Here is a 16,135-nt window from a genome sequence, read left to right as displayed (position 1 = left end):
AAATGTTCTGATGAAAATAAAGATATTATGTTTATTAATCAAATGATATGAGTATGACTATTTTATTTTCAATTCAAATTTTATTCCAACTGAGGAAAGAAAGAAAGTTTTAGGTTTTTAATGATAATGTTTGTTATTATTTTTTGAATTATTGCTAAAAAATTATTATTGAAAAATATTTATAAGAAGCTTATTTTAATTTAGATCAATATAATTATTATTCTTATTTTTTATCTGGATTGATTGTAATAGTCAGCTAGATTTCAGTGTCGGAATTTCAATCTTCCGACGGAATCTCCGTTGGAATCCGGAATCTCGCATACCGAAACCTTGAAGGGTAAAATATGTTTTTACAAAATGTTTTTCATGGTTTTATTATTTGATTTTGGGTTAAAGTTTTAAAAATGAAAGAAAAATGTTTTGAGGGACAAGTCCAGGTTCGGCCGCCGAACATGGTGCTGCTGCGGGAGCTCTTTCGGCCCCCGAAGGTGGTCTGGCCAGCCACCTATAAGAGGCCTCCAGTCCGATAATGGGAGAGTTTTCTCTCTCCATTTTCGGGCAAAGGTGAGTTCTTGCTATCCTTTTAATGATTTTATGTTTTTCCTTCAAATCCTTCAAATTTTCATGAGTTTTCACGTGTTTTGAAGTTTTAAGCTTGAATCCAAAGTTTTAAAGTTTGGAGACCTCCGGAGACCGTTTTCCTCCTCATCTCCAAGTTTGGGTCACATCCACCTTCGATCTTCAAGAGGTAAGTGTAGATCCTTATTTTTAATTATGCTTTAAGTAAGTTTTAAGGGTTATAATGCATGATATGGCTAGATCTAAGGTTATAGACTTTGTGTTAGATTGTTGATGAATGTATGCTCCCTTTTATGTTTTGTTGCTTGTTTGTTGGGGTTTAGGCTAGTTTTTGTACCCCTAATGTATGTTGTAGGAAGTTAGGAGTGAGGATTGAGAAGTTTTGGGGTTGAAATGCTTAGGGCGGAATCGGGTTCTGCTATTCCGGAGAACCCATGTAAGGGAGTTTCGGTCGCTGAACCTGCCCCCGAAGGTTAGTGACTTTTGGATCTGTGGAGACCTTTGGCCGCCGAACCTGCCCCTGAAAGTGCCTGACTTTCGGATCTGTAGGGACCTTCGGCCACCGAATCTGCCTCCGAAAGTCTCCTGCCCAGCCTTCCTTTGCTTGTTCCTTATGCATGTTTTGTGATGTTTTAGGGAGTTTTTGGGGAGATGTTTAAAGTCTTGTTAGAGTATGTTTGGTCCCTCATTTGAGTCCATCTGTGTAGGATCGGACCTGGGAGATCGTAAAGGCCAACAGTGAGGAAACTGCTCTAGTGCTGGTAAAGCGTCAGCCAGAGGTAAGTAGAACTAAACTAATCAATTGTTTTAAAGATTATCAAACTTTTAAGCATGTTTATGCATCATAATGTCATGTTATGTAATAAGTTTTTTGCATTAGAATTCACGAATATGATGCATTGCATAATTTATTATTGGTATGGATGGATATTGGATGACCTACTAACCCTCGATATGATATGATATGATATGATATGGAAGTCCAGGTCGAGGCCCATTCTACTCCCCTGGCACAGTTGGATATGTTATGTTATGTTTAAGCAAAAGTCCTGAGGAGCTCCGTCGAGGGCCGGGCACATTGGATATGTAGAGGGTTACTGATGACAAGTCCATCCTTGATGTGTATTGTTTGTGTTGTGATGTATTTCATGAGAGTATATGATTTATTAAACTGTTTTTACTGTTATGCTCATTAGGCTCTTGTAGCTTATCCCTTTCCCCTAATCCCATGTTTGCAGGGTCAAGATTAGCTCGGGGAGTCAGCTAGAGGCTGGTATAGTTATGTAATAGATTAGTAGTGGACATGTAAAATGTAATTGATTAGAATTGTGCTTTGCCCTAGTTTATGTTGTAAATCCCAATGAACATGTTTCTATGTAAAATTTTTTATAATGAGTTATGTTGACCAAGCTTGATATATATTATGTGGATCACACTAGAGTATTTGATGAGGGCTCTAGTGTGGGTTTTATGTTTATAGGTTATTATGCATGTATAGATCGAGCTTGGTATGTGAAAAGTTTAAATTTTTATGAAAATGTATGTTCATGTATGGGATTTTATTAGGTACACAGGATGTATAGTAGGCTTGCTACGGGTTCTAGCGACCTTAAGTCGATCTAAATCCTAGCGCCGGTAGCGGTCCGGTTTTCGGGTTGTTATAGAGTGGTATCAGAGCTCTAAGTTTATATGGTTGGACCTAGAGTGTTAGGCTCATAGATGTTATAGAAGGGCAAGCACAATAGGAAAAATCATGTCCACTAGGATAGGATGTAGAGTCCTGTCTTGATGATGATGTGTAATGCCATGATTATATGCATGTGCATTAATGATATGCTATGTATGATGTGGGTTCATGTGTATCCACATAAACCATATGATGCTGATGTTTATGTGATGTATGTCATTTTTCATAAACAGAATACGAGGCTCACGTCGATCTGCAAGGTTGACAGGAGCACCACCTGAGAATGAAGGCATGGATGCCCTACCCCCTACTCTGCCAAAAGCAAGATCTAGTAGAACCAGCAGAGGAAAAACGTCAAGGGACCCTAGAAGGTCTTTTGATATAAATAGGAGGAGAACCGATATGGGAAGGATGTCGGCGGATGTAAGGGAATCAAAGGAAGATGATCAGAGGGAGGATGGCAGTTTAGGTGTGAGTATGTCAGAGGAAAGTATGGGAGAATCTCAAGGAGGCGCTCAGGCCTCGGGCTTTGCTCATCCATCCCAATACCAACCCTATCCTCAGGGACCAGGATATCCGATGGGAGGCACATCGGATTTCTCAAGTTATAACCCATACCCTTCCTTCATGCCTTATCCTCCCTTCTACCCTTCATATCCACCTTATCCTATGTTTCCACCCTCACCCTTCTATCAAAATCCAACAAACTTAAACCCTGGGAATGCTGCACCACCTCCTCCCCCAGTAGAACCAAGGGTTCCTGAAACCCGATCCTCTAGACCCAACCCATCGGATGGGAGCAAAGTAAAAATGACCGACTATCTAAAGTTGGATGCTCCCAAGTTCAAAACAGGAGATGACCCGTTTGAGTATCTCAAGACGGTGAAGACGATAACGGATGAGTTGGGAGCTAGCGACAGCAGAGCCATTCAAATGGCGGGGTTCACTCTTAAATGCAAGAAGGCAAAGGAGTGGTTCAAAAATTATATGGACCCGAGACTGGATAGCTTATCCTGGGAGCAATTTGCTAATGAGTTTGCAGGATGGGCTTTTCCTGACAGTTCAAGGGAGCTAAAAGTGATTGAGTTCGAGCAGCTGAGACAAAATGAAGACATGAGTGTAGATGAATACACAAAAAAATTCCTGGAGTTGCTTCAGTTTGTGGGACAGGCATATGATACAGATCAGAAGAAAGCCAGGAGGTATACCATGAGACTCCACCCAAGGTATTCCTCCCTGATCCTAGCAGCAGAGAGGGAGAGCTTCCACACCATAGTGGATGCAGCTAGAAAGATGGAGGCTAGTGCCATTATTCAGGGAACAGTAAAACAGCAGGTGGCATAGTCTTCGGGTTCCAAAACCCCAGGTACGGGGAATATTGATCTCTCCTCTCTAGGTGAAGCTGTCACGAAGGGTAAGAAGTGGAGCAAGTCTAAGCCCAAGAAGAATAAGTTCTGGAACAGGTTAAAGTCTTGTCTGGGAATGGGTGGCGGTTCGAGCTCTGGTTCGGATAGCTTCGGGTGTATGAGGTGCGGTAAGCCGCATAAGGGGGTCTATCGGTTTGGGACTACAGCATGTTTCAGATACGGACAGGAGGGGCACATGGCACGTGAGTGTCCCAATGCAGCTATGATGGCTCAGTCCCAGCGGATAGCTTTTGGCAGTGTGGCTCAGCCAGTAGCTCCAACCATGTCACAGGACAGAGGTCGAGGAAGAGGGAGAAGGACAGCCTCTTCTTCAGCAGGTTCCCATGGAGAAGGTCCATCAGCTCCAGCACGGATCTTCACCATGACTCAGCAGGAGGCTAACACGTCAAACACCGTGGTGTCAGGTAATCTCATCATTGGATGTTTTGATGTGTATGCTCTTAGGGACCTTGGTGCTTCTCATTCTTTTATTGCTCCGAGAGCCGTAAAGAGGTTGGGTTTGATAGCTTTTGGGCTAGAGTGTCCTCTTTGGGTCAGTGAGCCCAAGTGTGATCCATCTGTGGCAGAGTCAGTCTGCCGATGTAGTCCAGTGTTTGTTGAGGGTAGATGCCTTCCAGCTGACCTTGTGGTTCTAGATTTGACCGATTTTGACGTCATTCTAGGGATGGATTGGCTTTCTACTCATGGTGCTACCTTGGATTGCAGAGACAAGGTAGTCAGGTTCAGAGATCAGAATGGGTCAGAGGTAGTCTTCAGAGGGGACAGAGTAGGGATGCCTAGAGGTTTGATATCAGCCCTTCAGGCTTGTAGGTTGGTTGTCAGGGGTTTCTTGCTCATGTTAGAGAGCTTAACAGCCAGGTAAGGGAACCAGCTTCAGTGCCCGTAGTCAGAGAGTTCCTAGATGTTTTCCCAGACGAGCTGCCAAGTTTACCACCTGCTAGGGAGATAGAGTTTAAAATTGAAGTGATGCCGGGAACTACCCATCTCTATCCCTCCCTATAGGATGGCACCTGCAGAGTTAAAAGAGTTGAAAGAGCAGTTGCAATAGTTGGTAGATAAGGGTTTCATCCGACCTAGTACCTCACCTTGGGGTGCTCCGGTCCTGTTTGTGAAAAAGAATGATGGATCCTTGAGACTTTGTATCGACTACAGACAGTTGAACAAGGTCACTACCAAGAACATGTATCCGCTACCTAGGATTGATGATCTATTTGACCATTTTGCAGGAGCCGATTATTTTTCCAAGATAGATTTGAGATCCGGGTATTACCAGCTGAGCATCAGAGAAGAAGATGTGCCAAAGACAGCTTTCAGGACCAGATATGGGCATTATGAGTTCTTAGTGATACCGTTCGGGCTGACCAATGCCCCTGCAGCATTCATGGACCTCATGAACGGAGTTTTTAGTCAGTTTCTGGATCACTTTGTTATTGTCTTCATTGACAATATCTTAGTGTATTCCAGGAATGCAGAGGAGCATGCCCATCATCTGAGGACAATATTGCAGACCCTGAGAGAACATGGCTTGTATGCCAAGTTCTCCAAGTGTGAATTCTGGTTGAGGAGCATTTCTATCTTGGGGCATGTAGTGTCAGAAAAAGGAATTGAAGTATATCCCAAGAAAGTTGAAGCTGTAGCTAACTGGCCTAAACCCACTACAGTCACAGAAATCAAAAGCTTTTTAGGTTTGGCAGGTTACTACAGGAGGTTCGTTCAGGACTTCTCCAGAATTGCTTCTCCTATGACCAGGCTGACCAAAAAGAATTAGAAGTTTGTTTGGTCAGACTAGTGTGAGGAAAGCTTTGAAGAACTGAAGAGAAGGTTGACGTCAGCACCAGTGTTAGCTCTGTTTACGAGTAATGAAGACTTCACGGTGTTTTGTGATGCGTTCTGAGTGGACTAGGTTGTGTGTTGATGTAGAATGAGAGGGTAATTGCTTATGCTTCTAGACAGCTAAAGAAGCACGAGTTGAATTACCCTACACATGATTTAGAGATGGCAGTCGTGATCTTTGCACTCAAGATGTGGAGGTATTACCTTTATAGGGTAAAATGTGAGATCTTTACAGATCATAAAAGTTTGCAGTACATCTTGAGTCAGAAGGAGTTGAACCTGAGGCAGAGAAGATAGGTAGAACTGCTTAGTAACTATGATTGCAAGATTCAGTATCATCCGAGTAAGGCAAATGTAGTGGCAGATGCCCTCTGTAATATCCGGCTAGATTCAGACATCGGAATTCCTACTGGTCGGTGGAATTCGAGGATGTCAGAGGTCTCTGGAAGGGTAAGAGGAAGTTTTCTAAAATATTTTCAAGTGTTTTAAGGATTTAGAATGGAAAAAGGATTGAGGTTTGAAGAGAAATGGCCAAGGAGGCATTTTGCCATGTTCGGCCGCCGAAGGTAAAGTTTGGCCGCCGAAAGTGCCCAATGTTCGGCCCCCGAAGTTCAAGTTCGGCCCTCGAAAGTTGCATGGTTTTGCATGCGATTCGGCAGCCGAAGCTGAGCTGGTCAGCCAGCTATTGTGCACTCCTCTGTCGGTGAAATGGCCAGGTGTTACCTCCAGATCATAGACAGAGGATTAGGCCACGTCTCTTATGACTCATCTGCAAAGTTTTATCTCACACCATGCACAGGTTTGGTGTTGGTCAAGAGCTTTTGAAGGTTTTGGGTCAAAAAGAGAGGTTTGGTGGTTTGAATCTATCTCATAGTACCAGGAGCGACCTGGTATGGCTACCTCATGCCATAACTCTGTGTCTGTACTCTATGCTCTATCAAGGGTTAAGGATCATCCAACATTCATCCATACACATATCATCTTATGCAATGCATCATATTCGTGAATCGAATGCAATACAATCTAATACAAAACATGGCATTTTATGATGCATGGATCATGCTAGAAGTGTGTCATTTCTCAAGATAAATATTAGGTTTAGTTCCACTCACCTGTAGCCTCTGCTTGGCTAACTCTGGGCTACCTCTAACTCTGACGCAGCTACTGCTGCTAAACACCTCGGTTCCTCGAGTCCAATCCTACAATGGAGGGCGCAAATGAGGCACCAAACATACTCTATACAACTGATAAACAACTCCCCAAAACCCCTCTAGAACACCTCAAAACATGCATGCAAAACAAGCAAAGGAAGGCTGGACATAACACTTTCGGCGGTAGGTTCGGCGGCCGAATGTCCCCTCCAGAGCCGAAACTCAAGCACCTTCGGCGGCCGAAGCTCTACTTTCGGCTGCCGAACCCTTTCGGGGGCAAGGTTCGGGGACTGAAACACACTCCAGAGACGAAAGTCTCTAACCTTCGGCAGCACCTTCGGCGGCCGAATCCCCTAAACAGAGCCGAACCTCAAAAACACTCGGGGGCAAACTGTGGCAGCCTACGCCATCATGCAAGGGGTTCGGCGGCCGAATGCTCCTTCGGCTGCCGAACCTGAGTTCATCCAGAACTCAGCCCCGACGACAACCTCCCTCCTTCATCCACTTCTAACTCTCAAAACATGCATAACTCCTCCCTCAACTCACATATACTTAAGTATATGCTCAAAGGGGTCTAAAACTATCTAACAACCCCAACACAAACAACAAACATACACATAATCATGCTTACACCATTAAAACATCAAAACTAACCTTCAAAACCTATATATGCAACTCTACCCTTTACCAAGCTCTATAAATCAAGAAAAGGGGTTCAAAACCTTCCCTTACCTTCTGAAACCAGAAGAGGAACAACCTGAAAGTTGATCTATGGACCAATCTTCTCTTCAAAAGCTTCAAACCACCAAACCTCTCTTTTTGACCCAAAACCTTCAAAAGCTCTTGACCAACACCAAACCTGTGCATGGTGTGAGATAAAACTTTGCAGATGAGTCATAAGAGACGTGGCCTAATCCTCTGTCTATGATCTGGAGGCAACACCTGGCCATTTCACCGACGGAGGAGTGCACAATAGCTGGCTGACCAGCTCAGCTTCGGCTGCCGAATCGCATGCAAAACCATGCAACTTTCGGGGGCCGAACTTGAACTTCAGGGGCCGAACATTGGGCACTTTCAGCGGCCGAACTTTACCTTCGGCGACCGAACATGGCAAAATGCCTCCTTGGCCATTTCTCTTCAAAACTCAATCCTTTTTCCATTCTAAATCCTTAAAACACTTGAACATAATTTTAGAAAACTTCCTCTTACCCTTCCAGAGACCTCTGACATCCTCGAATTCCACCGAACAGTAGGAATTCCGATGTCTGAATCTAGCCGGGTATTACATTCTTCCCCCCTTTAAGACCATTCGTCCTCGAATGTTCACACAACAAACATATATGCAAAGAAGCAATTAAGGAAAGCTTAACACTTTCCTCTACAAAGAGACACAAATACTACTGGAGTAAAACTCCTGGGTTGGCTATACTTCCTGCCTCTTAACTGCTTAATCTGTGTCCACACTCTATACTAATTGCTAACTTTTCTTTCTTTTTGGCTCTTCTTAGCTCTCTTCACACTATTCTAGTTATACTGTCTCTTTACTCAATCCGGTCAGAGGAGCAACAATTCTAAGGAAATGCTAAAAGCCTTGCCTATAGCTTTAACTCTCTCACGTATGCCTCGACATGGAACTCAGATTACAGAACTTGGCCTCTACGCCGCGTTCTCTTACAATCTACAACACTTAGTAGATAATGGGCATACTTCTCTGATTTTCTGCACTATTCTACGCTTTTGCTGCGCACTCTAATCTTTACCTGCCTTTCTTCTCCTTTACTATACTTTTTTTTTAACTCTCTCTCTAACTCTCAACATCCAGTTCCCAACTCTTAGATCTATTGTGGAGGATAAACAGCTCCTACTCGCTGTCTCCACAGACCATTAATCCTGCGTGGGAACACCTGTCCTTGGTAGTGATTTTGTTCAACTGCTCACAGTCGTTACAAAATCTCAAGGTTTCATCCTTCGTTTCTCACACCAACACTGGAACATTCTAGGGTGAGGTACTAGGTCGGATATAACCTTTATCTACCAAGCTTCTCTATCATGTTCTGACCACGCTCTCTCTCTGCAGGTGCCATCCTGTAGGGTAGAAGGAAAGAAATGGTTCCGCGTCCAGATACCACTTCTATTCCACTCTCTAGCTCCCTGACAGACGGTAAACCTGACAGCTCATCTGGGACACTATCTAGAACTCACTAACCAGTATTGAGGCTAATTCCCCGATCTGACTACTAAACTCGCTCACAAGAGCTAGAACCCTCTGATAATCTTTCCTGTGTACCTTTGAGCCTGCTGGGCTGACATCAAACCTCTAGGCACCTATACTCTGTCCTTTCCACGGACTATCTCTGATCCATCCTAGCCTCTGAACTCTCCTACCTTGTCTCTGCAGACACAGGTAGTACAATGAGTAAGTAGCCAATCCGCTCTAGAATGACATCAAATAGTCAACTCTAGAACCATAAGGTCAGCTGGATAGTATCTACTCACTACAAACTCTAAACTGCTCTGACTGACTGACTCTGCCTCAGATGGATCATACTCGGGTCCACTAACCCAGAGAAAACACTCTAAGCCGAGAAGTCATCAAACCCACTCTATTAACAGCTCACTAAGCCACAAGGAAATAGAAACACGCGGGTTCAAAACAAACAGCATACACATCCGAACATCTACAAGTGAACATACCTGACGTCACTGTGTTCGATGTGATAGCTTCCTACTGAGTCAGGGTGAAGATCCGAGCTAAAGCTAACGGAACTTCCCTCGGAAACTTACTAATGGAAAGGCTAACCCTTTCCTTTGCCTCAACTACCACTTAATCCCAGATTAAACTGAAATTTCCTCCTGAACTTACACTTATTCTTACTCTTTTCTTTCTCTGTTCTATTCTAGTTTACTTATTCTTCTCTTTTCCTTAATCTGCTCTATTTCATTTATCTTTCTCTTACTTTTATTCTTTTCTTACTCTTCTATTTCTTACTCTGTTCTCTGACTTAGTTATTATCCTTGAGGGCTGTACTTGGAGATGAGAGATCACTCTCCCTATACCTGGATAAGTCCAAGGTCATAGCATCTCATAGCAACACTCTCGAGCATTTTTTTTTCCTAGCTCACTAACCTCTAGCTACTACTCGTTTGGCTTTTACCATCTCCCGTACTCTACTCTCGCTTACGCTACTGGTGCCATCCTGCAAAGAAGACTAGGACTGATGGGTCTAGGCACCATTCCTATCTCCCACTCTATTCTCTTCGCAGATGGTAAACCTGATGACTTGTCTGGGTTAATATCTAAAACTTTTCTCTGGTTGCGGGCACTAAAACTGGTTCCCCTCCTGATCTGACTAACTGCTATGCTCTCTGACACAAGCAAGAAACCTCTGATCACCTCTCCTGAACAGCTTCAGAGCCTATAGGGCTGATATCAAACTCCAGGCCTTTCTACACTGTCCCCGCAACAACTACCTGTGATCCATCCTAATCTCTAAGCCTGACTACTCTGCCTGTCAAAGGCAGTACTATGAGTAGCTAGCCCATCCACCCCTAGAATGACATCAAACGGTCACTCTAGAACCACTAGGTCAGCTGGAAGGCTCCTACTCAAAACTCGCACTCAACTCTATTGGCAGTCTAACTCTGCCACTGACAAATCACACTTGGGTCTATTGACTCAAAGAGGACATTCTAATCTCAGAAGTTATCAAACCCCTACTCTCTATGGCTCTTAAAGCCCTAAGGAAAGCAAAACATTAGAGTCTCTAATAGCAGACACATCAAACATATGGAAGTGAAAAGTACCTGTCACCGCCATGTCCGATGTGTGAGCCTCTTGCTGCGTCAAAGCGAAGACCCATGCTGGCACTGATGGACCTTCACCTGGGGAACCTGTGGAAGGAGTAATCCCGCTCCCTCTGCCTCTGCCCAATGCCACGGCTAGAGCTCCTGGCTGAGCCACTCTGTCTGAGACTGTCTGCTGGGACTGTGTTAGTAAAGTTGCGGTGGAACACTCACGTGCTATGTGCCCCTCCTGTCCGCACCTGAAACATGCTGTTGTCCCTACTAGACAGACTCCCTTGTGCGGCCTACCGCACCTCCGACATTTGGAGGTGTTCAAACCAGAGCTCGATCCCTCACCTATTCCCAGACCAGACTTTATCTGCTTCCAGAACTTATTCTTCTTGGATCTCCTGAGGCCTCTACCTCCTTTCTTACTCTTTGTACCAGCCTCACGCAGAGGGGAGAGATTAACATCACTTGTCCCTGCAAGTTTGACACTAGCTTCTCTCTTCTGTGCCATATCTACTATATCATGGAGACTCTCCCTTGATCTGTCTGGTAAAACCCCTCCTACAAACGCATGAGCAAACTGCTCCCAAGATAAGTTTTCTACCCTCGGGTCCACATACTGGTTGAACCATTCCCTTGCTTTTACACACTTCAATGTGACCCCTGCCATCTGAATGGCTCTACTCTCACTGGCTCCCAACTCATCAGTTATCAGCTTAACCATTCTAAGATACTCAACAGGGTCATCACCCGTCTCAAATGTGGGAACATCCAACCTCAAATAGTCCGTCATTGTTACCTCACTTCCTCCAAGTGAACTAGGCTTGGGTGTTTGGACAACTGGGGCTACTGGTTCTACTAGTGGTGGAGGAGGTGCAACATGCTCTGAGGTAGGGTTTGCTGAACTTGGATAACCAAAGAAGGGTGGAAACATGGTATACTGTGGATATGACGGTGGATATGGCGGGTAAAAGGGAGGATAGGGCATAAAGGTGGGATATGGGTTATACCTAGGAAACTCCGATGTACCACCCATCGGGTACTCTGCCCCCCACGGGTAGGGTGGATACTGAGGTGGAACAAACCTCGAGGCCTGAGTGCCTCCTTGGGACTCACCCATATCTCCTCCCCTCCTACTCTTGCCAATGCTCCTCTCTATTCTGCTCATCCTCCTCTATTTCTCTCATAAACCCTGACATACCACTCGGAACAACTCCCCGTCTACTCTCATCAGCAGACCTTCTAGGGTCCCTTGATGTACCTTCTCTACTTAAACTATCTGATGTTGTCCTTTGCAGAACAGGGAGATGGGTATCCATGCCCTCATTCTCCGGCGGAGCTCCAGTCAATCTACCAGATCGACGAGTTCCTCTCATCCTGCCTCTGAAAAGTACAACATTGACAGAGCATGTTTTAGCCCACTTTATCATGATGTTCTTGATGTTTATTTGCACCTTTTCTGCCTAATTTTGTGGTTTTAATCATGTTTTGCAGATTTTAGGTGTAAAGAGACAATATGGGGAAAATGCTCTCAAAACTGCCAAAAAGTGCCAAATATGGAAAGTTCCAGAAAAGGAAAGTTTTCATATATGGAAAGTTCCAAATAAGGAAAGTTTTCATATATGGAAAGTGCCAAATAAGAAAAGTGTCAAAAAGCACAGTCAGCAAACTATCCGAAATTCGAACTGCAGAATCTTTCCTGCCTTATTTAGAGCATGAAGCCAAAAAGGAAAGTTTTCAAATAAGGCAAGTTTTCAGAAAAGGAAAGTCTTCAAATGAGGAAAGTGCAGAGACAAAATCAAATAAGGAAAGCTCAGTCAGGAAATTATTTGAATTTCGAATCGCAGATCTTTCTTTCCTTATTCAAAGATGTGCACGTACTGCAGCAGTCAAATCTTCCAATTTAGGCAACAAGATCTCATGAAGGCACACTTGCCTCTTCTGCGTTCAGCATTTAAAATTCAAACGAAGGCTCCACCTAAAAAGGAAAGATTGGACAGATATCTTTCCATCTCTGCACATTAATGACTACGCTCTCCTTCCTCTTCTGCAGTCCATGCGCACGCCACCTGCCTTCTGGAGACCAAGGCGCGCGTCATTCCTCTTCTGAAAGCCTTGGAACATGTCTCTTTCCTTCTAAAGCTCCAGCCACGACTTCTTCCTCTTCTGGAAGCATTAATGCATGATTCTTTCCTCCTTTCAAGCACAAGGTACGCTCCTTTCCTATTCTGAAAGCCATCCGCGCGCAACTGCCTTCTGAAGAGCTTGCAGTCCGATTCTTTCCTCTTCTGCAACAATATGGGCAGCCTCTACACTAATTAGGAAGCAAGGTCAGCATCTAAACTTATTTAGGAAGCACAATCTGCGCCTCCTTCCCTTTCTGAGAGCAAACCGCGCGCACCAACTTCCTTCAGCAGTGCATTTTCGCGCAGCCTTCCTTCTGAACCCGAAAAGCGCGATTCTTTCATTTTCAGACACATCTTGGGCAGAAAATACCTCTTGGGCAGTAAGTATGACCTAGGGCAACACTTTTCAACTATAAAAAGCCACATAAGAAGCCTCTACAGGGTCCTTACACTCCCCTTGGGAGACACCTACGAAATTCACATCTCTTCTTCTACCTTTCTTCTTTTCTTTTATTTTTAGTTTTTGTTTCAGCCATGAGAGCCTGAAACCTTTCATTCTAGTTGAAGAACAAGTGAAGCTTTAGTTGTATTGTGGATTGAGAGACTTGGACTACATTGTTTATCTTTTTCTTATTCAATATTCTTGTGATTTCATGCTTAAAGGACATTATCGCTTTGTTATTTAAGATCTCCATTGATTTTTATTGCAAGGTAATATATTGTTGGTTTGAGTGATTTTAAGTCCGAAATTGCTTGATTTATTCAACCATAAGAACACTTGGTGCATCACCAAGGAAATCGCATGATCTAGTGTTGTCTCCATGCATGTGGGTGACTAGAATTGGTTCTCTCTATATCTTTATGCAATTGACTATTGTAAAAGGCCTAAGGCTCAAAGACGTTCTTTGGCAATTGTTAATTAGTAATTAATTGGAGGACTTTCCCTAATTGATTTAATCTTAAAGAGAGACAATGGATGTGAGAAGCTTCTTCAATCTCCATGGCCAATTTATTGAATCAAATAAAAGAACCTAAGAGTCAATGATCAATCCCATCAACTAAAGTGAATCTGAATCTTCAACTAGAGTTTTTTCTCATATTTATTTTCTCTTTATTTTATTATTTGCTTTATTTTTATTGCTTTCATCATTAGTTTAATCCCATCAATCTCAAAACCCCCCTTTTTACTTTACTTGCAATTTATTTTCATTGTCTATTTATTTTCTGTTTGTTTATTTGGTCTTGATAAGGAAAATAGGTAAGTATCAATTCCCTGTGGATTCGATCCTTTCACCACTATCTACAGTATTTATATTGTTGATAAATGAATTGATTATTTTGACCGGCTTCGACAACCGTTCTGTCAAACATCACACACAAAAATCACATCAAATGATCCACGTGAGAACACATGAATCCTCAGCACAAATCAAACATATCAATAATGCACATGCAGCTCATCATGGCATTTCAAATCATCATGCAAAACAGGACTCCACATCCTATCCTAGTGGACATGATTTTACCTATTGTGCTTCCCCTTCTATACCAGACAACACCCCTTTCCGATGTGGGATATCTCTAGTCCTTGAGCATGTTTGCTCAACACATCGTACTCTTGAGGCCCTATGCTCTGATACCAATCTGTAACGACCCGGAAACCGGTATCCCTCTGTAATGGCCCGAACCATCACCGGCACTAGGATCCAGATCGGCTTAAGGCCGCCGGGACCCGTAGCAAGCCAACTATACTCTCTGTGTACCTGATAAATCCCATACATGAAACAAAACGACTCAATAATCCTGTAAAACTCTGTAGGCTTAACTACTGTTACTCAGATATGTCAATCTGAAACGGCCCTCAGGGCCTATACCAGGGACTATTATCTGCTGAGGTTCAAGGGATTAAAACCCTTTTTAATCTGTAACACATCCCACTGGTATCTCATCGAAGCCATACATTAAGCCTAACTCACACATTTCTCATCAAGAAACGTAAAACAGGATTCATGTACAAGGGATTAACCATACATCACACTATAGCAATGACACTAGGGAAAGCACAAGTCTATCCAGTATATGACAGTACATATCTATACATTACATGACAACTAATCTGTTAATTACATCATGTCCACTATGCTATTACAACATACATCCATGCATAACTTTCCTCTGTACTCTTGCTGACTTTAACTTCCCATAGCTATCTCAGAACCTGCAAAACTGGGGTTAAGGGAGTGGGATGAGCTACTACAGCCCAGTGAGAAGGAACAGTAAAACAGTTCATTCATTACATGCTCTCATGAAATGTATCACATCACAAACATATCACCTCAAGGATGAACTTGTCACCAATAGCCCTTTACTGTATACATATAGTAATATGTCCAACTTGCCAGGGGCGATTAGGCCTCACCTGGACTTCTCTTACCTGGCTCTATCACAAGGCCAACTGTGCCAGGGGCGATTAGGCCTCACCTGACTTCTCTATCTGAGTCAGGTCAAACTGTCTATCTCATAGTACCAGGAGCGACCTGGACTATCCAGGGGCGACCTGGTATGGCTACCTCATGCCATAACTCTGTGTCTGTACTCTGTGCTCTATCAAGGGCTAAGGATCATCCAACATTCATCCATACACATATCATCTTATGCAATGCATCATATTCGTGAATCGAATGCAATACAACCTAATACAAAACATGGCATTTTATGATGCATGGATCATGCTAGAAGTGTGTCATTTCTCAAGATAAATATTAGGTTTAGTTCCACTCACCTGTAGCCTCTGCTTGGCTAACTCTGGGCTACCTCTAACTCTGACGCAGCTACTACTGCTAAACACCTCGGTTCCTCGGGTCCAATCCTACAATGGAGGGCGCAAATGAGGCACCAAACATACTCTATACAACTGATAAACAACTCCCCAAAACCCCTCTAGAACACCTCAAAACATGCATGCAAAACAAGCAAAGGAAGGCTGGACAGAACACTTTCGGCGGCAGGTTCGGCGGCCGAATGTCCCCTCCAGAGCCGAAACTCAAGCACCTTCGGCGGCCGAAGCTCTACTTTCGGCTGCCGAACCCTTTCGAGGGCAAGGTTCGGGGACTGAAACACACTCCAGAGACGAAAGTCTCTAACCTTCGGCGGCACCTTCGGCGGCCGAATCCCCTAAACAGAGCCGAACCTCAAAAACACTCGGGGGCAAACTGTGGCAGCCTACGCCATCATGCAAGGGGTTCGGCGGCCGAATGCTCCTTCAGCTGCCGAACCTGAGTTCATCCAGAACTCAGCCCCGACGACAACCTCCCGCAGATAGAGAAGTCCAGGTGAGGCCTAATCGCCCCTGGCACAGTTGGCCTTGTGATAGAGCCAGGTAAGAGAAGTCCAGGTGAGGCCTAATCGCCCCTGGCAAGTTGGACATATTACTATATGTATACAGTAAAGGGCTATTGGTGACAAGTTCATCCTTGAGGTGATATGTTTGTGATGTGATACATTTCATGAGAGCATGTAATGAATGAACTGTTTTACTGT

The sequence above is a fragment of the Manihot esculenta genome, chromosome 5, assembly GCF_001659605.2.
Source record: "Manihot esculenta cultivar AM560-2 chromosome 5, M.esculenta_v8, whole genome shotgun sequence".
Lineage (NCBI taxonomy): Eukaryota > Viridiplantae > Streptophyta > Magnoliopsida > Malpighiales > Euphorbiaceae > Manihot > Manihot esculenta.
Note: the sequence above shows the minus strand (reverse complement) of the source record.